The sequence below is a fragment of the Bombyx mori genome, chromosome 13 (genome assembly GCF_030269925.1).
Source record: "Bombyx mori chromosome 13, ASM3026992v2".
Taxonomy (NCBI): domain Eukaryota; kingdom Metazoa; phylum Arthropoda; class Insecta; order Lepidoptera; family Bombycidae; genus Bombyx; species Bombyx mori.
In genome coordinates this window covers 11680381-11704878 of record NC_085119.1, presented here as the reverse complement: position 1 = coordinate 11704878, position 24498 = coordinate 11680381, and the positions used below count along the sequence as shown (strand labels likewise).

Genomic DNA, 24498 nt, shown 5'->3' with positions numbered 1-24498 from the left:
CGCACAACCTCCCCCAAAGTAAACAGACCATCCTTAATAAAGAACAGATGGAATATTTGAAACATTCAATTTAGAAAGAACAATAACACTAGAGGCCGTTTTGGGTTCGATCAATCATATAAACCGTAGGGCTGCTGAATTAACCTTACGTCTTGCTTACACATAACGTTTTTGAAAGTGAACGAGCAGGACAGCTGTCTAATGGAAGTAAAAATACATTCAATTTAAGAATGTAAAAGACAAAGACAAAATACTTATATTGAAATAGATAACCACATATTCACACGACCGCCTCAAGGGATGCTTCCAGGATAATCATAAATTACTTGCTCGCAGACATTGCAGAATCATTAAATAATAATCATATTTATGAAGTTATCGTGGGCAATTTTACAGTTTTTGTGGTCACTGACGACTCAGTATAATTGTCAATGAGACATCGGAAATCTGCCCAAAAGCTTAAGAAAACTTCACTTACAGCATACGGAACAACGCAAATAATATTATAATGACAATTAAAACCGCAGGATTAAGCATTAAAGTAGTTCGAATTATTCTAATTATCAGTCTGGGGCTCGTGAAAATTGAAGTAAAATACTAAATTATTATATTTTTGTTCGTAAAAAACATAGGCTAGCAAAGCGGAATCTAAGATACATACTCACATCGAGCTATGCATATATACTAATGTCCACGTACCGCAGGTATGTATCCAATTTAGGAAAAGGAATACGTACTTTACACATGTTCACGATTCCTATCATAAAGTAATAAATTCGCATAATAAAAAGAAATTCCCTAAATATCTTAAATAATTAATATGTAAATAATCGTGATTACGTCGTATTATCACAAAGTATAACTCTAGTATCTGGTGTAATCATAATGGAACCTCATCTATTTCTCCAACATATATATTATAAAGAGAGAGAAATGACAACAAAGAAAACCAAACTACAAAGTAGTAGAATACAATATGTTTAATTTTAATTCCTCAATACCATAATTACTTAATTATCAAGTTCTGTTCATGAAACATTTTGTTAAGAGTATTCGTTTTCAAATTAACACATACATATTTGTACATAAACCTATTAAAGCAGTCTTGGGCGTTCTTAATATACTGCAGACAGCATCATAAGTAAGTAGTAGCCTTAATGCAGCAAAATTTATTAATTTGTCGACAACAAATGACCGAGGCACAGCCGCACGCTCGCAAACATCGAAGTAATGACAGTAAATGGTACTTACATATTTCTTCTCTTTCGTTTCTTGTTATAGCTTCGATTATTTAATGACAAACACATACGTTGAAATACAAATCATTCGCACGAGACGATGCCGATGCCTCGAAGACTTACTCGTGAAACTTGTACTATGTCCATCTTTTTGTTTCACTGTCGTTAACTGCATACCGAACCTGCTGAAGTGTATAATCGAATCACAAATAATATATATTTTTAAATAAGTAGCACACTTGACATCCTCATACGTGGTAAAGTAAACAAAGTCGTCCAATTTGCAATTAACTCGGGTCAGAGATACGTAATAACTTAATTGAACGGTTTGGCCCCGTGTTATTTAGTAATTTCGCTTGTTTAAGATGTCATGTCTCGGATTATTTAAACACAAATGCAAATAAGCATCATTTGGAACGTTTAAGTTACGTGTAGGCAAATTTGAATTTCTCACAGCTAAATCAAAGTGTTTTTTGACGTGAAGGTTCCCGGTTTTTTTTGTTTTTTTTTGTGTGTTTGAAATGATTTATGTGGACTCCCGCTATCCTTGTTTACGAAACAATCGCCGAACACAAAGCTAGAGATCTGTATCACTTCACACAAATGCGTTCGGCGTGATGCGAGAATTTTGACACCAAACACGACCGATAAAAATCTTAAAACATCTAATGTTTTAAACAAACTCTTTTATGTGGGGCTAACTTAATTTATAAAACATAAAAGATAAATTTCGAACCTCTTTGTTTGATATATTGACGTGGAGCATTAATACGTTTTATTATTTAAAAAAAAAACGGTTAGATATTAATGGATATTAAGTAATCGGTTCTATCTTACAGGGTTCGTTAATATTATTGAAACCTGCAATTTCAACCCTAAATAAGTTACGCAAGCTTAGCCTGTGATCTAGGTATTTTACATATACAAGTATATTGTAGTAGTGTTGTATGTTGTAGCAAACAGTCGTTGTATTAACCGGCGATCGCGAACAGATGTACTCATTTGGAAAAGTAACGAAGAATAAATAAAATAAATACAATGCTGTACTCTACAAATTGTGGTAGTATAATGACGGCCAAGAGGATAAATAAATCTATCCTGGATCAGCTTCGCATCCGAATCAGGCTCTCAACAATCTATTACCAGAGGATCCTCAGCTACTTCGGTCATATTACCCGCCGATAGTCAGATAACTTGGACAAAGTGATTGTGACAGACAAAGTAGAAGGAAAGAAACCCCGCGGCCGAATACCTAGCCGTTGGTGTGATCGAATAACCGCCCTAACTGGGCTGCCAGTCGCAACCGCCATTCGAGAAGCTGAGGACTGGACGAGGTGGAAACAGCTCACGAGACAGGCCACGATCAAGTTTCAGGGACACGACCTTCAGCAATGAAGAAACGACGAAGAAGAAGAATGGAAATTATTTAGATGAAAATTTGAAGTTGTTTGTAGTTAATATAAATTTGATAAGTGTGTTCCGTATCGTACTTAATACAGTTTGAAGCTATACGTCCTAATGTCTCGTTGCGGTGAGCTGTAAGCTGTTCGAATTGCTACAGCAATCAAAAAGCACTAAGTCGATTTGAGTTGGGAAATACAACATAAAATTTTATGTTGTGATAATGAATATTTGGTTTAAAGGGAGCCATTACTGTTAATCAAACACTTAAATTAGCTACGCAATTAGTAGTTTCATCACCAGTGCGCCGGTTACTGTGTATGCTTCAGGCTATTTTAAATGAAAACATGCGGTTCTGAATTTTAAGTAATCTGATCAAAATTTTAAATTATCGAATAGTTTGTTTCTGAATTAATAAAAAAAAGAAACTTCAATTAGTAAACGAGATCTATATATTAATATTATAGGTGAAGCAAAAACTCTACTCATTTTTACGAAAATTGCGCGGACGGAGGAGTATGAATTTCCCACACTTATCTATTATTTTAAGCTATTATACTAATATTATAAAGAGGAAATATTTGTTTGTTTGTTTGTATTGAACAGGCTCCGAAACTATGAACCGATTTGAAAAATTCTTTCACTGTGTGGAAGCTACACTATTCCCGAGACATAGGCTATAATAATCTTTTTTGAAAAAAATTAGGGATCTTTACTAAAACCCCAATAATATAACCGAAGGTGTAAAAAAATTACCTAAAATATTCTTTACATCGCGTGCCCTGCGAAAACTATTGATTATAGAATAAAATAATGTACTATTGACTTTGTAGAACACATTATTATTTATAAAAAGTGTCCCGAAGGCATATGTCTAACTATTATACTTATACCCCAATAAGTGTTCTTTTATTTTAAAAAATAAAACAACGTCAAATCGTCGTTGAAATTTTTGTTAAAGACCCGAGCGAAGCCGGAGCGGGCCGCTAGTAGAGAATATAGGAATGGAATGCAAACTTTAATATTTTTTAAAATTATGCATAATAAGTACATTAAATAAATAAATAAAAACATTACACACACTACCATGTATTTGACAAAACACGCATGCAATCTATTTTTTTATTGTCAACCTTTCTTATTGCTTATAGTCTGTGGTCAAATTGAGAATAGATTAAATATGTAATGTTTGTCTTAATTTATATTTGTCTGAAGTGTAGTCTTGGCAAAATCTGTGATTATAGAAGTATAATAATAGTCTTTAACAATAGAATCATAATAGTGTACAAACTTATAATTTCAATTAATGTTAGTCGAATTTCGAGTACCGGGGGACATCTAGTTCTTATTAATACTCGACACTAGTCTAAAATTTTATACGTACGTAATGTATCATATTTGTTATCTGACTAACAGAAACAAGATTAATCTTTAGATTAATTAGTGAGGATAATACAAAATAAATTAATCTTCACAATATGTGGATTTTATTTTCAATGTTTTACTCTAGCTATTAGTACCACACACATTAGAATTAAACAAGCGACTAACTTACTACCGTAGCTCACCGACAGACCCGTTGCCCGTATTCCCATTAGCTATAAAAAATTGCTGGATAATGTTAGGATCTAGTCGCGAATGCCGAAGGAAATGAATGGAGTTGCTCTATTATTACAATAAGCCTTTTTTATTTTTTTGCTGTAGATGCAATTGCCACAGCAAATATACACCATTCCATAAATTCCACCGTCCACCATTAAGCATTAAATTTTATTCGAGGCTTTCCATTAATCATACTTTGATTTAATTATTATTATTATTATTATTCGGAAGCAATAATTACAGACAATGATTTCTTAAAATTCCTCTATTTTTCTTATTACGACTGATTGAACTTCTATCAACGCTTTAATATATTTTTCTCAGTCTCAGTCATGTTTGGAACTCACTTGAATTTCATCAAGGTCATGTCCAAAATTAAAATGTTATTGTGCGATAGCTCTGATTACTTAAAAATAATAGGACATAGCAATATTTTAAGCTGAAAAAACTTCATATCTATAGAATTTAAATAACCGTTTCTCAGAGGTGGTAAAATGAATTTTATTGTAAATAAAATAACATATTTTTTGCTTCCTTCAGGATGTATTATGACCGACTAATAGTCAATAAAATCGATAAACAATTAATTGGTTATATTAATGCAGCCTGTCAATAAGCATCACTTTTTAATATATTTCTTTTGAAACGTTGTACCAATTAACTACCGGTTCAATTTGATCTGTAAGTGATCGATTGGTTCTCGCACTCAAGAGACCTAATGAATGGAATAATAATACCTATGTATGTGTAGAGTGGAGGTTAAAAATTTTCATTTCATTAATACTAATATATATCATAAAAGCATGACTGATATATTATATATACTATTTATGTATATTTTAATGAATGGCAAAAATTACGGGCACTATATTGCTATCAATATCATTGTGAATTACCTAGTTAAGACCTAAAAGAATAAACGTTCTATGGTCTATTGCAAGTACAATAATTGTCATTAAATGGTTATTGAAAACTTTTATAAAATTTTCTTGAATAAACATGTCTCTATTCTTTTTCTGTGCTCGCACTCCGCGGCAACCGTTGTGTCAGATATTAGTGGTTACTAAGTTCGTACGGAAAGTTTTCATCCCGCAGGTGATGCTAGAGTTTTATCTCGCTATCTTTGTTTGAAATTATTTTTGTATTATATAATTTTATTACAATAAAGCCAGAAAATCCAATAAGTAGGCGTAAAGTAATCGTATATTCTAACTGAAGGGGTTTTATGCCTTTAGTCCAGTCACACAGACCAGTAAGTACGCAATGGCAAACCGCAAGTAATTCGTCTTTAATTCATTTAACATTTTGTTTAATTTCTACTTTAACCAATCTCGAAAACCCTCATCTTTTATACCGATTAAAAGTAAGTAAGTTTATGAGTAATTAAAACGGGTCAGTCTAGTGATTACCTATTGAACACAATAAAAATACATCGAAAACCATCTCTCACAAAACTTTTTCGCACTTCACGCTATGCAATGTAATACATACCATTGAAAATTAATTGACGCGTATAGTACCTTTTTTTTTATTGCTTTGATGGATAAACGAGCTCACAGCCCACCTGGTGTTAAGTGGTTACTGCAGCCCATAGACATCTACAACGTAAACACGACACCCATCTTGAGATATAAGTTCTAAGGTCTCAGTATAGTTACAATGACTGCTCCACCCTTCAAACCGAAACGCATTACTGCTTAACGGCAAAAATAGGCAGGGAGGTGGTACCTACCGTGCGGACTCACAAGAGGTGCTACCACCAGTGCAAGAGGTCCTACCATCAGTAAAGGAGTAAAGCGGGAAACAATCAGTCGTAACTCTTTGATTTAGATTGTAGACTCGTAATTATCCAATGCAAGTATTTATAATTTGCATTCAAATTAAATTAGTACATAAAAGTAACAGATAAGGATTAAATCAATATGTAAAACAACCTCAAATGAAATTACAGTTAGAGTAACCACTTGTATTAACTTTTAATCGTTCTTTTTATTACCACTAGCTTAAGGTGCGCTGTATTGAACTCTTTTAAATAAAGATGAAGAAGAATCGTGTATTTTTGTAAATTATAAGTTTTCTTTACAAAAAATTCCAACGACGTGTACCTACATACGATTTCAAACTGTAAGCCAAGGTTTTTATGGTTTATTATTTATGAATTCATAGCTCCGTGAAGTCTTATTTACTATGTAAATGTATGATTGAGGCGTTAGGATTAAAACGGCACGCAGGGTACGTACGTGGGCTGCGCATTTTTATCCTCGTATCGTCTTAAAGTTATTTTAATCATAGAATCTTGTCTTCAAAGTTTTTAATTTCACAACCAATTCTTTTTTATTTTTTTATTTAGAATACAACATGTACATAATTTGAATGGTATTAATAAAATCATTTCACGTTCTCTAGGTGTTTTTTAATAATACTTTTGCAGGATAGTGTCGATTGATTTTAAAATCTTATAAATTGACATCATGAAAATACTTTTTTAATACTTGTTTATTGGATAGACAGACACGATTCACGGCTCACAATCATTAAATGGTAATGTTTAAAAAGTTTTATAAATAACACTATAAATCATCTTCTGTACATACTTGATTATAAAAATTAATTCCTTAGTTACAAACTCAAAGAATAATTTCGCAATTTTTATCCATTGCTCGCAGACGGCTTGTGCGGTTAGCGGTGCAGTCAGTAAGTCACTTAAGTTAATGTTTCATACATTTAAATAACTAATTGCAATTATTCACTGAACACGTAGATAGATTTTTTTTTTACGAAGCATTCAATAATGTGGTCTAACATTATCTTCTAGAATCGGTTGGGTTTTTTTTTCGCTTGCATAATGGGCATGCATGTCTTAGTATACGACTACAATTAGTGAGTCTAGCAATGGAGTTGCATCTGCTAAAACGATAATATTTACACAGTTTAATTGTTATAAAACTGGTCCAAAAGTAACATTCAGGTCTGCTAATAAATGGGTGTAGGTAGGTAGCAATATTAAATCCGCATACATTTTCAGTGCTACATTCCTCGACAACCAGGTTTTAGCTGTTTTTACAATATTGGATCCCATGGCTTCACTTAAATGGTTATTATTCTTTCGTGATCACGTAAGTCATACATAAGCAGTAATGCGTTTCGGTTTGAAGGGTGGGGCAGCCGTTGTAACTATACTGAGACCTTACAACTTATACCTCAAGGTGTGTGGCGCATTTACGTTGTAAATGTCTATGGGTTCCAGTAACCACTTAACACCAGGTAAGCTGTGAGCTCATCCACACATCTAGGCAAAAAAAAAAAAAAAATCTCATCAATATGTTTATGTATCATAATCTAAAATAAACTTGAATAATTATAAGTTAATAAATAATAATAAATAGCTCTCAGTATTCCTTAAATGTACTCTAAATTCGAAATTATTTTTTACCACATAAAATATAATAAATATCATTTTATGACGTTCAATATCATCTGCTCGGTTTTACAAGACCGATCGCCACGGCCATATTTCATACGTGTCCCTGAATTACTCAAAATAAACGCACACTATTTTTGCATAAATATTCCAACGGTTGCTTAATATTTATGAGGATCCAAATAGCATTGCTCAATGAATTCTACAATCGTCCTTCTCGGAGGCCGCGTGTCGGGGTGGTGTGAGTGACCTACGCGAACTCCGCAAGTCAAAGCAGCGGACGATCGCGGAGCGTGCGTCCACTCGCCGGCTACCATGTTAATTACTACTACCAATAAGGCGCCCCGTCAACATATTTATTTTTTAACTTATGAATTGTACGCTCGACTCATTAAAAGTATGATCTGTATCGACTACTTTTCTCAGGCGCAACGACCTTGATCAAAATGCCAAGATTAATTCGCCGCAGGTTATTTTATAACACGTACGCGAAGGCACGAGTTCTCTCATCGGACCTTTTTCGGTATGATGTTGGTGCAAAATAAAAATCCTAGGGTGGCCGCAAATACCCGAACCTTATATTGCAAAGACAACATTTAATAGCAAGCGAAAAAAGTCATCGAGCGAGCTTCAACAAACTAGTCCTAAAGTTTTTGTCGTTGTTTCAACTTTTGTTCTTTTTTTTTTACGATTTCGAAATCGAATACCAAACAATTTTATTTATCATCTAACGATAATACAAAGTTCTGTACCGTATTTACATTTATATTTAATAAAAACATACCTTAATCCATGCGTCAATCTAGAAATAATTTGATTTCCAATAAAACGATTTTCTGCTTCGCTAGAGATTCGTGTCTGTTTCTGCAACGCAACAGCAATTTAGTCTGGTTCAATGATGATATCAGATATAACCGTTAAAAATTAGGTAAGCCATGAGCTTTCTTTCCCATAATAGCTGGATTATAGAAAAATATATACAATTTATTTTTAACTGTTACGTTTTAAGTAGGACATCTGATAATTCACAAAAAAACAATTGAGTCAGTTTCATGACAGATCGGTCATCAGTAGAACTATCTCATCGCGCACGCGAAAACGAACAATAATTCCCACGAATATTTTGATTGGTCGCCGAACCCGTCAATCCGCGAGATCAAAGGGCCGCCAACCGCCATCGCATGCGCGTATCGAACCCTCCATCTTTGTGATTCGCACTCGCGTCGTCGTCGCGGTAACACAAGCGCCGCCGATCGCAATTAATGTAAGTGAAGATCATCAATAAACAACTTTATCACGTCATCGCATCGAAGTGACGGTACTTAACGGCTAGGGACCTATACGGTCTGAATGTTCAGTCACGCAGGCCTTTCGACAACTGAGAAGCGGTTTGTTATTTATTAATATAGCTTTAATTTAATGTATGCATATGTTTTTGGAAGCTCAGACGAACCAACGATCCGACTGTTAGCCATACTGAATATCCCAAATTCCGATGCCCAATTTGTGATATATTATATTGAAACATCATTGCATTAAAGGAATGCAATCGTGAAATTGACACGACTGAGTTTTTTTAATTTTATTAGAAAGCAGACGAGCATACGCCCCCTAGGATGTGAGTGACTACAGTAATTCATGGACATCAGCAATGCAAGGGGCACGACCAAATCGCTAAGACAACAACGTAAATGCTGCCACTTAACTTGAAAGTTCGGCTAACTTCGTAACGGCTGCCTCACCCTTCAAACCGAGATTACTGCGTCAGGGCTGAAATAGGCAGGGCGGTGGTATCCGCCCATGCGGGCTCACAACACGCCCATCATCGGTACACTACTACCTACAATCTATCCTACCACCCTACCATTACTACAATTTAGTTTCACGGGCTTTTAAATCTTTATTCAAGACCAACGCGGAAGCAGTGTTGCACTTTCGTCACAGAAGTGCAGCGTATACAATATTCTAATATTTGGGTTCTGTCTTATAAATCAGCTAAAGCATAACATTATTTCTTGCAGCCAGCTGCTTAATAAGGCACATTATATTTTTAATAGGATGCAAACTAACCAGTTGTCACAACCTTATTGGAATTTTAGATTAATCAAAGTGAACAGTCGATGTGATTACCAAATTGTGAGAACAAATTATAAAATTGGAAATTAAAACGAAATCAGTATCTTTTGGAAGTATTTGATTACAGTGACCACGAGTTTTATTTTTAAATTATCATTTTATTACGCTACGTAATTACTGGCGGTGGAGTGTTTATGGGCCGCACACGTAGGCACTACAATTCTACATAAATACCTTTTTTTTTTTGCTTAGATGGGTGGACGAGCTCACAGCCCATCTGGTGTTAAGTGGTTACTGGAGCCCATAGACATCCACAACGTAAATGCGCCACACACCTTGAGATATAAGTTCTAAGGTCTCAAGTTAGTTACAACGGCTGCCTCACCCTTCAAACCGAACCTGAAGAACAAAAAAGTGACATAAAATTTAAACATGAGCTCGTGTTTTTTTAGATTTGGAGTAATCAGGTATAATATACGGACTCTGGAGAATCGCTAAACATCAGAACAATAAAAAAAAGTAACAGAGAATAAATAAGACAAAGTAGAAAGATTTAAATAACCAAATGTATTTAAATATATTGCCAATTATCACCAGTCAGTATTGTGTCTGATGGACAGTAAGAAGTAGTTCTCAAAAGCTGTCAACCCATCTAAGGTAATCGAATGTCAACCGCATTGTTTTAAGATCTAGATACTTTTATCTTCGGTAAAGTCGGTGTTAAATTGTATTATATTATGATAAAACTCAAATAAACGTATACTGTTGCTGATTCACGACATAAATTGTCGCGGCATTTATAGTAAATTCAGTTTTATTTCAATTAACTGGTTTTGATTGCATTTTAACAGTCATTTTTACGTTTTTAACTTTAAGCACAATAAATGCTATTTAATAGTTTCTATTAGTGTTAACAGTATGTATATGTTTCATCTGTTTTTTATCAAGCACGATAACTAAAATATCTTAAGGTCTGTTTCATGAAGATAATTGTATTTCATTAATTTAAAACAATTTTTCGGTTAAATAATCTAACGGTATGAGTGGAGCGTCACTTGGTACTATTTAAGCATTCGTAGCTAAGTTAATAGCTAGCTAAGCTAGAAGAACCCAAATGTCGAAAGGAGCTATGACTAAGCTCACAAGGATATGGAAAGACCGCAATATATCCCGCAAAACCAAAGTGAGGCTGGTACGTACATTGGTATTCTCAATTTTTGTTTATGGCGTCGAATCCTGGACGATAAGACGAAGTGAGAGAGCAAAGATCGACGCTTTTGAAATGTGGTGTTGGAGACGGATGTTGCGAATTCCATGGACAGCACGCCGGACCAACCTGTCCATTCTGAAGGAACTCGGTATTGCCACAAGGCTGTCCGCTATCTGCTTCCAACGTATTCTCGCGTACTTCAGCCACATCGCTCGTAGAGGTCCCGATAACTTGAAGAAGCTGATGGTAGTTGGTCAGGTTGACGGGAGAAGATCACGCGGACGCTCAACTACCCGCTGGTCTGATCTGGTTAAGACGCTCATCGGCCTGCCAATAACCGAGGCTGTAAAGACCGCCGAGGACAGGAAGACGTGGGGAAGCATTGTGCTTCGAGTGGTCCACATTTTAGATTAGACACGATCTTCAATAATGAAGAGACCGACTCAGAAGAAGAGCTAAGTTAATAAACTTATTATGAGTTTATCGCTACTTAAACGACCTTTAAAAACTATCTATACCTATATGAATTACGAATTATTCATAGTTTAATTCCAAACGTAGTAAATGTCGGGTACCGATGGATCGCGTGGCGCGATTCAAATCTCGCGTGAGCGATTTAAGAGATACGCAATTCTCGATGCTGAGCATTGATAAATTGATCACATGCATATCGGTTACTGGCCTGCCTATCGTGGGATTATCCTGGAGCTATATAATAATGTTCGTATTTTTTTTATATACTGTATATCGAGTGAACATAGCCAATCCGCCCACTGAGTTGCTCGCCGGATTTTCTCAGTGGGTCGCATTTCTGATCCGGTGGTAGATTCTGCGAAGCACTGCTCTTACTAGGGCCAGTGTTAGCAACACTCCCGGCTTGAGTCCCGTGAGCTCACCTACACATTAGGGCGAAGCTGAAATAGCCTCTCAATACTATCAGCTTAGCTAGGGAAAAAAGTGATAATTGTCAATCGTATTTGTTCTATCAATACGAAATATTTTTCAACTTTTTGCGACTCTTTAATTTGTACTCCGGTTGTTCTGGGGTCGTCGTACACTCGTACATCTAAATTTTCATCTGATTTCTGTAGTAGTACATTAAAATGTACACCATAGTCTCGGTAGATGAAAGAAAAACGAAATGCAATGTGCCCTTTATCAGTTATTTCATCAATTCCAAATTTACCCAAACTTTCTTAGTACTTATTATTCTGATTGTGTGATGATGTTTGAGTTTTTGTTTTTAACCAATAGTCTATATAATATGATATATTTCTAATTAAAAATTTAGTTGTGTAATAAGAAAACTCGATTCGTTTTTATTTTAATGCTAATAAGCCGACATACAAAAACCTTTTGATAGCTCTGATAGTAAAGAGGTCAAGGCACCAAATTTCGCAAGGCTGTTGTTGATCTCAAGATGTGGTTTTATCGGGTTTCGTGGTGTTTAGCCACGAGACTGCCCCGAGTTGGCCACGCCTTCCATTGTGTCGGACAATGCGCTGTAACTCCTCACTAACGAGAGCAACGCTGCGTCTAAAGTATGAACGATAAGCGTTATTCTCTATTTGATTGTTTTTATGAATGCAAAATGCATCATCGAAGGTTTTGGATCTTCAAAACAATCTAAAATCTTCCATGTTTTGATTTTAGATTGTTTTGCAGTCGTTACATGACGATTGTTGAGTTTAAGTGTGATTCAAAATTATAAAAAAACTTAATGCGTCTACCTAGTTGAGAAGTTCAGTAGCAGAATGGCAATCCTTTAGTTTTTGTGGTATCTGCCGACTTATCAGTTCGGTCAAAATCTGATCCCCATTTAAGCAATCAGTCAGGTCTGCCTATTTTTTCTTTAAAACTCTAATGGCTATAGCAACAAAAAATGTATGTAGTTTATGTTTTAAATTTGTTAAACTTCGATGCTCCCAATAATTAATACATTCCAATTTTTTAATATAATATAATTCATGCATTACTCGTCACTTGAAATTTCTTAATATAATATTATGATTAAAGTACATACATAAAAAGGCAAGTTATTACAAATCAATACTTTTGGTTAAAATTTCATTGAATTTTTACGTTTAAACCAAAACGCCGATAACTTGTACCACGCGCAATGCCCGAAGCGTACCTACTCGCATTTGTAAAAACTATAATAAGCGTTTCCTTTTGGCATATTGTATTGACACATGATAAATATTGGTGAGATTACGTGGAGCTGAGATTGTGAATGCGATCGCTTTAGCTTGAGGACATAAGCTGTATGTTACAGGATCCTTTGGCCTTATGAAATAAAACGACTAGCTGTAGTAAGAAGCTTTGCTAGACTACTGCTAGCGTCTAAGTTAGACGACGAGACGTGGAGTTGAATACAACACTAAGTGGAGTCTCATCTAGACAAAAAAAAACTCAGCTGGGTACTAAGCTATGACAATTTGAGAAATCATTGTGCTACTACTGACGATAAGCCGTCACAACTTGTCATAGGCAGAAGCTTTACGATACTCTTTGATTGCTAATACCAAGAAGATAATAACAAGAAAGAAAATGGTGACATCTTAGCACCAGGTCTAAAAACGCATTTCTAAATTTTTAAATGAAAAATATTTATTTTTTACGGTTATAAACTGCGAAATCTTAACGTAATTGGATTCATGAAATGTATAGAACAATTTTTAAATAAGATATATTTTTCAATATCATTCCCCTAAACCATAATTAACTAAAAAATTCTAATCTCGAGTTTCAAGGTTCGTACAAGTTTTATGAAAACTAAATCCAGCGATTTGTCTCCAAAGCGAATATCTATAATAACAAAACAGTTAAATACCAACATATGCATCTATATATTAATACGTGAAGCAAAAACTTTGTAACCCTTTTTACGGAAATTGCGCGGACAGAGGAGTATGAAATTTCTTACAATTAAAGAAATAAATTAAAGAAGGAGTCCAGAATGCTAATATTTTCTTTAAATAATGCATAAAAAATACATAAAAATAATAATAAAATAAAAAGAACATTACACACAAGGTACTGTGTATTTGACCCAACATATACATATAAATATACTCTTTGTTTATTGCCAATTGTCATACTTTTGTTATTGTTTATATTCTGTGGTCAAATTGAGAATAGATTAATATTTTTTGTCTTTAATATTATATAGTGTAGTATTGTCAATAGAACCATAATAATGTTCAAACTTATAATTTAAATTAGTATTATAATTATATTATGGTCGAATTTCGACCGCTGGGCGACCACTAGTAAAAGTAAACACAGGTCGCTAATCAATAAAAACGGTATATACATAAAAAAGTATAAATTTACATTTTTGTATATCTTATAATATCAATAAAAATATGCCATAAACAGTTTTTGTTTTTAATGTCTAAAGCAAAATAAAAAAGATATTGTATAAAATCATAAAATGAAACTAAACTTTGACCGTTAGCGTTAATTGTGGACGCCTTTCGATCAATAGACAAACACTATTAAAAACATTAACCTAATAACATCACAAGAATAAGGCTTTCTTTGTTTTTGTTACCATAAACAATAATGTTAGCTACTTTAAGATAACTAAGACGTATTTAACTAAGACGTATTTTCTTCAAGTTTTACGAGTAGCTAGAAGTGTTCTTATCAAATTAAAAGATCTAATTTATGTAAATTCGAAAGCTCAGAATAAGTACGCGGCGTGGGAATGAATTTTCTACAATCAACTTTTAAAGAAGTTTAAAACAAGTATTCACATATTATTCATCCCATTATTTTATACTCATGCACTCAAAACAACTTGCATATTCAAGTTCAGAAAAAAAAAAAACAAGTGCTATCAAAATCAATATATTCTCAACGCCCTCGCATAAATCATACAAACAATATTAATTTGTAACGAAACGTGAACCCGCAATTACAATACAATTCAAATGTCCACCTCTCATACATAATATAATTACAGAAACCATTAACACGTGTCAGTTCATGAACAGAGGAGCCTGTAAATTAATTATTCTTTATTCCTTTTTTTAGGTTTGTTAATTTGAAGCAATATACACGAAGAATGTGTAGGCGAGAGAGCCAGCCACCCTTAAAATGCCTAATTTAATTTAACAGGTAGGCATAGCTCCTTTAATCATAGCCCTGCCTCTAAATTACATAGTACGGTAATAGCTTCTGAGCAATCAGCGATTTTTCATTTTTGCCACCGTTTTTTATTTTTTATTATTATTAAAAAAAATATATTTTCTGCTTCCTTGAACGCTGGTCCTTCCGTTCTATTTAATTTATGGCAGCAACGGTACTCATGACTGAGCTCTATCGAATGAAAATAGACTTTAAAAACTGAGAATAAACGCTATTTCGGCAACCTCGAACTTCACATTGATTTTCGTTTGATGGGTTAATGATAATAAGATTTTTGTTTCTCCAAGATTTTTTGGTTTAATTCTAAACGTTTAAAAGAATTATCAAAAAAAGCTAAACTATTTGCTTTCGTGATCGTATTTATATGTATAGGTATAAATACAACCGCAAATATGTGTTTGAAATAATCGATAGAATTGTATAACCCTTTCACCTAATCCCTAGTCTGCTACCACAAAAATAATGTGCGTACAACGTTTTTTTACAAAAATTACAGAGTACTATGCCGATGGAATCTATGTAGAGATTGGAAGCGTCATTAAATCTGAATGACTATGCAGAACGTGAATATTATTATAAAACATGATGTTTAGTTATGATCTGGGTGCAGTTCTCAATATCACGTGTTATTGCTAAGCAACGCACGCAGCTTTTTCTGTTTTTTTTTTTAGTTTAAAAGTATTTCATTTTTAAAATACGTTTTTAGACACAGATTTACAAAGACCTGATTAAGACGATTGGTGTACTTAACGAACGATATCAACAACTAGGCATATTATTTGTGTAATAAAAGTAAAATTAATAGTTTTATGTAATTACTGATAGTAGGGTGTATTCTTAGCGCGCAAATGTGGGTACGAGTGCCTACTTATTTCTACAAGAAACTAGTCAGAAGATAATCCAATTTAATTCAGTCTTCAACTTTGTATTTTAAAGTAGTTGATGTCATCTCCAGTGGTTACCGAAAATCAGGGGAGGTGCTTCGTGAACCTTTCTCCTAATATTTACAAATATAAAAATATTTCCTCGGCACGTTTATGTGATGACTGAAAATCACGTTTTCGCTTCGCCCTACCGTCCGTCGGTAACACAATCGGTTCAAAATTACAGGGTGCATATGAAAACTTAGCACTCGTTAGGTGTCAAAATTGCCATAATTTGGGGAGACCCTGAGCACCACGCCTCAATTTAAAATGAACCTTTTGCCGATGATAATTTTCAAAAGTCGATTTTTAATGATTTGTGGCCGCAACCGATACCGAAATTGGACGTGCGCGAGCGATCGAAAGATCGATCGTGTGAAAAACATTTTAGGATCTACAACTAACTATATTGCATTGTGTAATAACAATAAAATTTTATTCGACAAACATTGCGACTTGTTTTTATTAAATAAAATATTTCCGCGTCTTAATAACATAACATCGGATCTGTACCCGAACATAACATGTGGGTTTAACGTTCCTAAAAAAAATACATTTAATAAGCTAGTTAAGTGTATTATTTAGAACGATCATTTATGTATCATTGTGACTCGATTCGTCTCGCTACAGTATTGGATACAGGTTTAGTTTCGAACAATCGACATATTATCGACGTATTCAACAATTGACCCAATTGCATTCCTTCTTTTTCTATATTGATAGATTGAAACTTCACAACGTAATTTACGTCTTTATAAATCATACTTTATGGTTCCTAGTTATTATATCTTCCACTAAAGTCTTATAAAGAATTGGAAGAACATAAAATTTGATTAAAACTCAGATCTGACATAATTTTTGTGCATCAATGAAACCGACTATTTCACAGTCTGTTAGGCGATGTTCCAGATATTTTCGTTCTGATACCGTGTTTTCAAAATATTGATGTGTATTGATAGATGAAATTCGCCACGTGCATTCATTATTCGACCAACCTTGAAATTGGAGTTCGGCGACGCAAACAAGTGTGGCGACAACAACTAGCCTCACCTTTGTTGTGTGTTACGGCGAATTGTGCAAAAAGGGTTCTACCTGCGACTTGTACACCTACGACCGTAGTCCTCCGGCGATATGTATTTCTACCCAAAGAAATTCTGTCGAAAGCTCTTCGGACATCCCTACGTCGTTGCGCTACATTACACAATATTCACAATAGAGCCTTTCGATTTGAAGTGGAGTTCTTTTTTTCTAAATGTTTAATTTCGTTATGCGTCGAAGTCAACAAGATGGACTTAAAGGTTCCATCGGCAAACTGCTAAACAATTGTTGCGTCACGGTCAATAGACCACGGTTGGTTTTTGTGTCGTTTTTTCGTAAATGGACCGTTATAGGTCTGCTAACTCCAATTTAGCGGCGCCGAAAGGATTTAAAGGAAATCGGATTATTACACTGAAAGTAATTTTACCTACTAATCTAACTAATCCTACCTTAAGGAATTTGCTTAATTTTATTTTCGATATGGTTAAGAGATACAATTGTATTTTATAACTAAAGAAATGCCTTATACATCCTTACTTACTTTATATAATAAAATATACTAGAGGTCCCGCAGTAGTCGAAATTCGACTATAATTAATTGGAATTGTAAGTTTGTACACTATTATGATTGTATTTTATACTTCTATAATAACAAATTTCGCCAAGGCGAAATATTAATAAAGACAAACAATATTTATTCTATTCTCAATTTGACCACAGACGTCAAGAACAAAAGTTTAACAATAAATAGTATGCATGCGTGTGTGCGTCAAATACATGGTATGTAATGTGTGTAATGTTTTCTTTATTGATTTAATGTATCTTTTACGCATTATTTAAAAAAAATATTAGCATTGTGCACTTCTTCTCTATATTCTCTATAAGTGTGGAAAGTTTCATACTCCTCCGTCCACGCAATTTTCGTAAAAAGGGATACAAAGTTTTTGCTTCACGTATTAATACATAGATATCAATTTAACCATTACTTTTTTAAGGTGTGATTTTTACCTTCACACTCTGGAAAAGTTTGCAAATCATCATGAAACTATAAACTAAAAACACGCTATTTATAAAGCTGCGTGATACTGATGAATTCTCCTTTTTAAAGTGAAACAATGTATACAAACGCCTTTAGTTCAAAAATAATTATTAGATTATTATTAATTGCAGATAGTTTAGAAGCTGTCACATTTCGCGAACGGCCTTCGTGAGCCTTTGTTAATACAGGAAGGCACTTCAAATTGAATTGTATAGACGCATGTTTATTGCGGAAAACATTTGTATTAGTCTAATAGAAGTAGGTGTGAATGTAAACTCCGTAGTGGTCAAATTTGCCCTAAAATAAATTATGGGCATTGCAATTGAAGCACTGGCGACAATCTCTACAATATGTAATAAATAATACAAACACTCACGCCTCGAAAGCGTGCCATTACAAAGATTTATAAGTTAACACAAAAACTGTCGTAAATCTGTACCCGATTCGAAATATTTCACACAAAAATACACAATTTGGAGAAGGAAATAAATGGCTTACCAATTATTCACAGCGCAGCCAACCGGAAGCTCTTGAGTATTTTATCGTTGAATCTTTTGAATGTTGAACTGATTTTAAACAAATACGGTACGTACGAACCGTCTCGCCTAAGCTGAGTAGAATAGAGGATTACAGCGAAATCCTGTTTTTGTTTGTTTTCTTTGCCATAATTCTATTGTAAATATCTCGGTTGGATTTATTGGTTATTGCACGGCTTAACTACAAAAATTCTCGTAGATAAATAGGATAAAATAGGATAAATTTCATTAGGTAATTTTTTTTCAACGAATTTTAGGCAATCCTCTTTTTTATTAGAAAAAAATAGAATCAAATAACAAAAAAATCACTTGTGAGTCCAGTAACGGAATTCCGTATATTTCCTGTTAACAAAACTGTACAACTTAATTAGTACACGAGGCGACGACCTTCGAAATCGGACATCGACTGATCGTTATCTCCTAATATATGACAGGTTAGGTAGACAAGGAACAACAAAATATAAAAAAAAAAGCGATCGACATTCAAAGAGTAAAAACTAACACCTTTCGCGATTGGAAATATCATACGAAGGTTCATTTGTCAAGAGCCAACGAGCAGTGTAATTTACACAGAAGATAGTGGCTAAAAGCATCGGCTTCTGTATCTACGGAGAGGCGTCAGAATTATCGAAATTAATTCTATGAATGATTGGTATTGGTATTCGTGAGAACAGATAAAGCAACTCATTCTAGGCTCGTTTACATTACGTACCGCTTTTGAACTAAAATTCAATTTAGTACGACCAATAACACTCAAATGAAGTCGTTTCAACAGAAAGCGTCTGTAATAGTTTACGGCGTGCCGATAATTTTTTTCAGTTTTGTCGGTTTTAAGTTTTCGTTATCATAAACATTTATTTAATGACCGAAGCAATTTCTCCATTGGAAACACGTTAAGTAACATGGTCTCTATTTTAATCAAACAACTTCATTTAATTGGTTTCCACTATGGGAAATCTTCTAGTAAATTAAAAGGATAGCCATAATTGGGCCAATCGGTCGGAACTTTGCTTTGTAATGTACGATATCAACTGACCAATTAGTCATTATAATTTTTCTTTTTGATGGCGCAGAAGCCGGCGTGTTTATTCAATATTATTTCATCACCAACCGTTATGGTTGTGGCCAGTTTTGCGGCCGGATTCACGGCCCGATGGAACTCATTCCGTTAAATTATCCTTCAGGCATTGATCAAATGAACGTCTTTTGCAGCCACATCAAATGGCTTCCGACAATGAGCCCGGATTTAGAGCAAAGACGCGTGCCTCTAATCTCTATTGATATAACGGAGCGTAACTTTGTATGAACACCTTACGTCTTTTTATGCGTGAACCTTTTCAATACATCCTCGTAAAATGAAACACCGTTAGTTTTTGTAAATAATATTTGGTATCGGAACGGTACTGTGGTGCCGTTATAAGAAACAAAAAAATCTTCACTATCAAAGTGTTATAGTTTTCGACGTAACTGTATCTATCACATCCCCTTTGCGCTTTCGGACGATCCACTCACTACTCACTTCAAGGTGGAAGGAAGCAATACATTATTTTTATTCACCGATCAACATTATGTTATTGAATTACTTTTAAAATTGATTTGTTGCATTGGAGGTGCGCTATTTGCAGAACGTTTGCATCTGCTCGGGATTCTTAGTTTTTTGTCGAGTGCATATTGTTGACTGTCTAGATGTGGGCGCTTAATTACAGATCACGTTTGTAAAGATAGCGTAATATAATCTGGTAGCGAACAATCGCAACAGAGCAAGGTGATGGTACACCAAGAATTAGAACAAAATGTGTTGGAAACACGATCCTGACTCTGCATTGGCAAGGTGTAAAGTTTTGGCACGCTCCTCAGTTGAATCTTATCAATGTGTGCCCCTTGGCCTATATAGAAGATATAAAATATTATTAATTATACAAATGCATGCCGATTCGTGACAGCAGATGTGAAAAGGGTTATTGTATGAAACGTTATTGTTATGATAACTTCAATGGAATCGAAGCAAGGTGTACTTCATTTTTTTTTGGCATGTGCCCAGTTACATAGATCTTTGATTCGTCGCTTGAAAGAAATATTGTATGATATAAAATATACTTGGGTATGTATGATGTGAAATTTGTGGAGGACATTTCTGATTTTCGACCGAAGAGTTGTCGGTGAAATACAAAGGCCGATGTCGATGACAGATGACGTATTGATTGCACAATGACATGAAGCGAAAGGGTGGAGTGCATGGATATGCAATTCATACGGGCACTTCAAAAGTAATGTGACACTTAGCAATTGTGAAGCACGTGTGCGAATAAAATTTTCTTGCCAGTATCGTCTTATGATGAATTAGGTATTAAAAATGGCAAGCTTAAAAAAAAGCTATCCTTTCTTGAAGAGTAGTGGTATAAATAGATACATTTATGCACAAAGTACATCAAAGATTCGATTAAAGTATAATTAATATATTCTGACTTCAAGCTGAAATAATTATAATGTCCACGGTATCAGAGCGAGATAAATAATATACAATTAAGAACCATGGTAGAAAATATGTTATGCAAAATATTGAATGATCTTATTATTTATCATCTTCTGATATCTCTTTCACTGGAGATTCGCAATTAACTTAGAAAACTCCATTTTACTATGTTTCACAACTGCGACATCTGTTGACGTTCTGTTCGCTATAAATTTTCATTCAAATTTATCAATAGTTCTAGTTCTTAATTCAAAAGTAATATCACGTTTTTTTTTTGTTCGTGCTCTACGTGTTCAAGTGTCGTGTTCCGATATTCTGTATTAACATCTGTATTGAATCTTTTTACGCTTTTTGGCCATAGGTGGAGGGTTTTTTTAATTACCGTTGCAGGTAGACGCGCTTGCAGCTATAGCCGTGCATGGAAGTCAGCAATGCCTGAGGAATAGCCAAGACGCAGCCTACTGCTGTGGACTCTGCTCAAATCTCATACTCGATCGCAATGATTTGGCAATCTAATGTCATCCGTCCACTTCACGCTATACTTGGATATTTAAATAGCTTCTTCGATAAGTTTGGGTATAAAGTATACAGAAATGTCGGTACGTAATAAGTTTCAAATATTTGTGTGTAATTAATGTAATACAAAAGCCTAATACAGTTAAAATATGTATTCCATGTTGTTGTTTGGTGGAGTAAAGTTGAGTGTGGCGTAGCGTAGCAATAATTACAAAACAAAGGCAGAACCGTGCAGAAACTATCCTAAGTAAATAGACGCGTTTGCACACTGGCGCCTGTAACACGATAGGCCTCTGTTATAAGTACTTAATATAATAAATGGCTAGGCAAAAAAAATATGTGTAAGTGGCTTAATTATTATTTATAGTATTATTTGGTACTTTCTTTTGATTTTGCCATTCGTGAACTTAATGAAATATACTTTTACGAATGAATTTTGCATTTATTAAGAATTAAAATTAAACCAACTAGGAAAAAGCCAGACCTCAAGATATTGTTAGTTTACCTGCGTTAATAATCATATATATTAAGTTTTCTATTTTCTTTTATTAGACGATAGTTAGAACAATATTCACAAATCGAAGAATTACCCTTCAGTCGTCCGTAAAAATAAAAACTCAAGTATTCCAAAGGTCTTTATAATAATTTTAATTAATAAAGGCAAGATTAGACCGTAAAAGCAGTTTTAATTATATATGTAGCTTTATTGTAGGTATTATTGAATTCAAAGGCTGAAGGTCATATATACCTTACGAAATATAGCTTTCATGCGGATTTGTGTGAAGTACTTTGGGTATCGACCTCCTGATCGGAATCACGACCCACAGATAAGATCCAGCGAGAAACTCGGTGGATTAGTACATATTTATATGATTGCACCGAATTTTATGATTAATTACAAAATGTAAGTGAAGAATACTAAATTTGTAAGTTGAATATCACAACCCTTAAATTTTGGGCTCACAATAGGGTTGTAACATCTAATTCCCAAACAACAATATAAATTAATTGTTCTAATTCCATATCGTTCCTATATAATGACACGACATTAATCACATAACACAAATGCACACCGCTTCCGGAGGCGATCTTATTTCGATCACTTAAGAAAAAAATATCGACTTCTCAAGAAGCTTATTCATTTCGATCCCGCGTTTCTGTTACACACTGTTCAATAAAATGACCAGCACAATAATTATTTCAAAATTAATTGCGATTCGTTGTTATCGTTTTACCATTGTTATTTTCGAATGTGAAAATGTATCACATAATTTGAATTTGTTCGAACTTGGCGTTCGTATGTAAAATATTTGACATAACAATGTAAGCCGTCTTCAAAGCATTCGAACGCAGGTACAAATTACAAAGGACGGGACTCCATCAGTCGTGATTGTGGTCGCAGATAACAACAACGCCGTCGATATAAAGACATAATTTAGTCAGCGCCCAACAAAAAAGTGTATCAGACAGAACTAGATGAACGATGTCTCGTCTGTCTTTTAATTAACCATTGGAAGTCGCGATTGATTTGTCTGTGTTGCATCGCTGCATGGACACATACAGTTTTTCACTTACGTTTTTTTTTATCGGGAATTTATAGTTTATGATTTCACACAATCATTTCCGCTCAAAAGTTAATATTTACGCTATTCTTCACTGATAACTTATTTACCTTTTCTGTAACTCTAAGCTGTTTATTATAGAAGTATATGTATAATACTAAAAAAAGATTGATTTTTTCACGCGATACAAATAAAACTTTCAAAAGTATTCAATCTCATTCTATTGCAGGTTGAATAATTTGATTATATAATTTTTATCTTTTTATTATCGCTTTTTTGCGCTTGTTTCATTGAGCTTCGACTTACATATTATGTGCTCAAGAAGTTTTCACTTCGGCAAGTCTCTAAACGAGTTCTCAGTGGTGGGGAAACGATAACAATTCAAAAATAAATAAAAGTCGATCTCCTTAGCTTTATACAATTGCCAAAGTTCAAAGGCACTCTAAATCGGAAATCCCACTCACACCGAAATTTTAGCCATGAAATGAACAACGTTCCCGGGTGACGGTGACCACTCAGCATTAGCATCAGTGAGTGATGTTAGATGAGCTACCATAAGAAAAAAATCTTAGGATGACTGACAAAGAAAATATAAAGAAAGTGGGTAGGTGTTCCGTGAACTCATGAGTGAAGTTCAGTAACTATAAACAGAGACAGATAGTGTGACAACCATGACCTAAAAAGTCGTTTTAATCTATTCAGAGCAAATTAGATTCTATATAAAAATATAATAGGTTAGCCTCGAATCGATAAAATTACAGAAACCAATCTCCGTAAGTCAGAAAAATGCAATCGAAAACAGCTTCGCTTATTTACAATATTCGTTTTATGGTTGATATCTAAAAAATTGTCGAGATTACATGAATAATCTTAAATTTAGCTTTATTATCTGTTTAGGAGGCAAAAAACTTACTGGTTTTACTGTTAATGGTTTTTATGGCTGTAGAATGCGTTCTGTAATGCATTTTTTTTTCTTTTCTTTTCGTAACGAGATTAGAGACCTTATGAGACAGAGTACGTAGTTGAATGTTGAATGTATTTACTGGAGGGTCAGACGTCAAACTTAGTACAAAGTTCGATGACACCGCATAATCATTTCGAACGGAATCAACATTTTATTCGACGGTAATAAAAAGTAATTGATATTTAAATGTTATGGTGGATGATACTTAATAATAATAATAATAAGACTACTTAAGTGGAATGTTTATACTTTGACACGTAACTAAACAGCAGATTAATTTTCAATGTTTATTTACTTAATCTTCGACCGACATACAATTTGATGTACAACTGCGTTAACATTTC

The 24498-nt window shown here is 34.1% G+C and overlaps 1 long non-coding RNA gene across 3 annotated transcripts in view; it reads right to left on the bottom strand.

The window, feature by feature from the left end:
• Nucleotides 1–962: 962 nt before the first annotated feature.
• LOC101745568 (uncharacterized) overlaps nt 963–24498 on the bottom strand; it is a 41372-nt gene continuing 17836 nt past the window's right edge. Inside the window, exon 3 of one of the 3 annotated variants that reach the window (XR_009974732.1) lies at nt 963–1420. This is a non-coding gene — a long non-coding RNA (uncharacterized LOC101745568). Of the gene's footprint in view, nt 1424–9972; nt 10138–24498 lie in introns of those variants that run through there. The other 2 variants (XR_009974734.1, XR_009974733.1) reach the window with 2 other exon arrangements.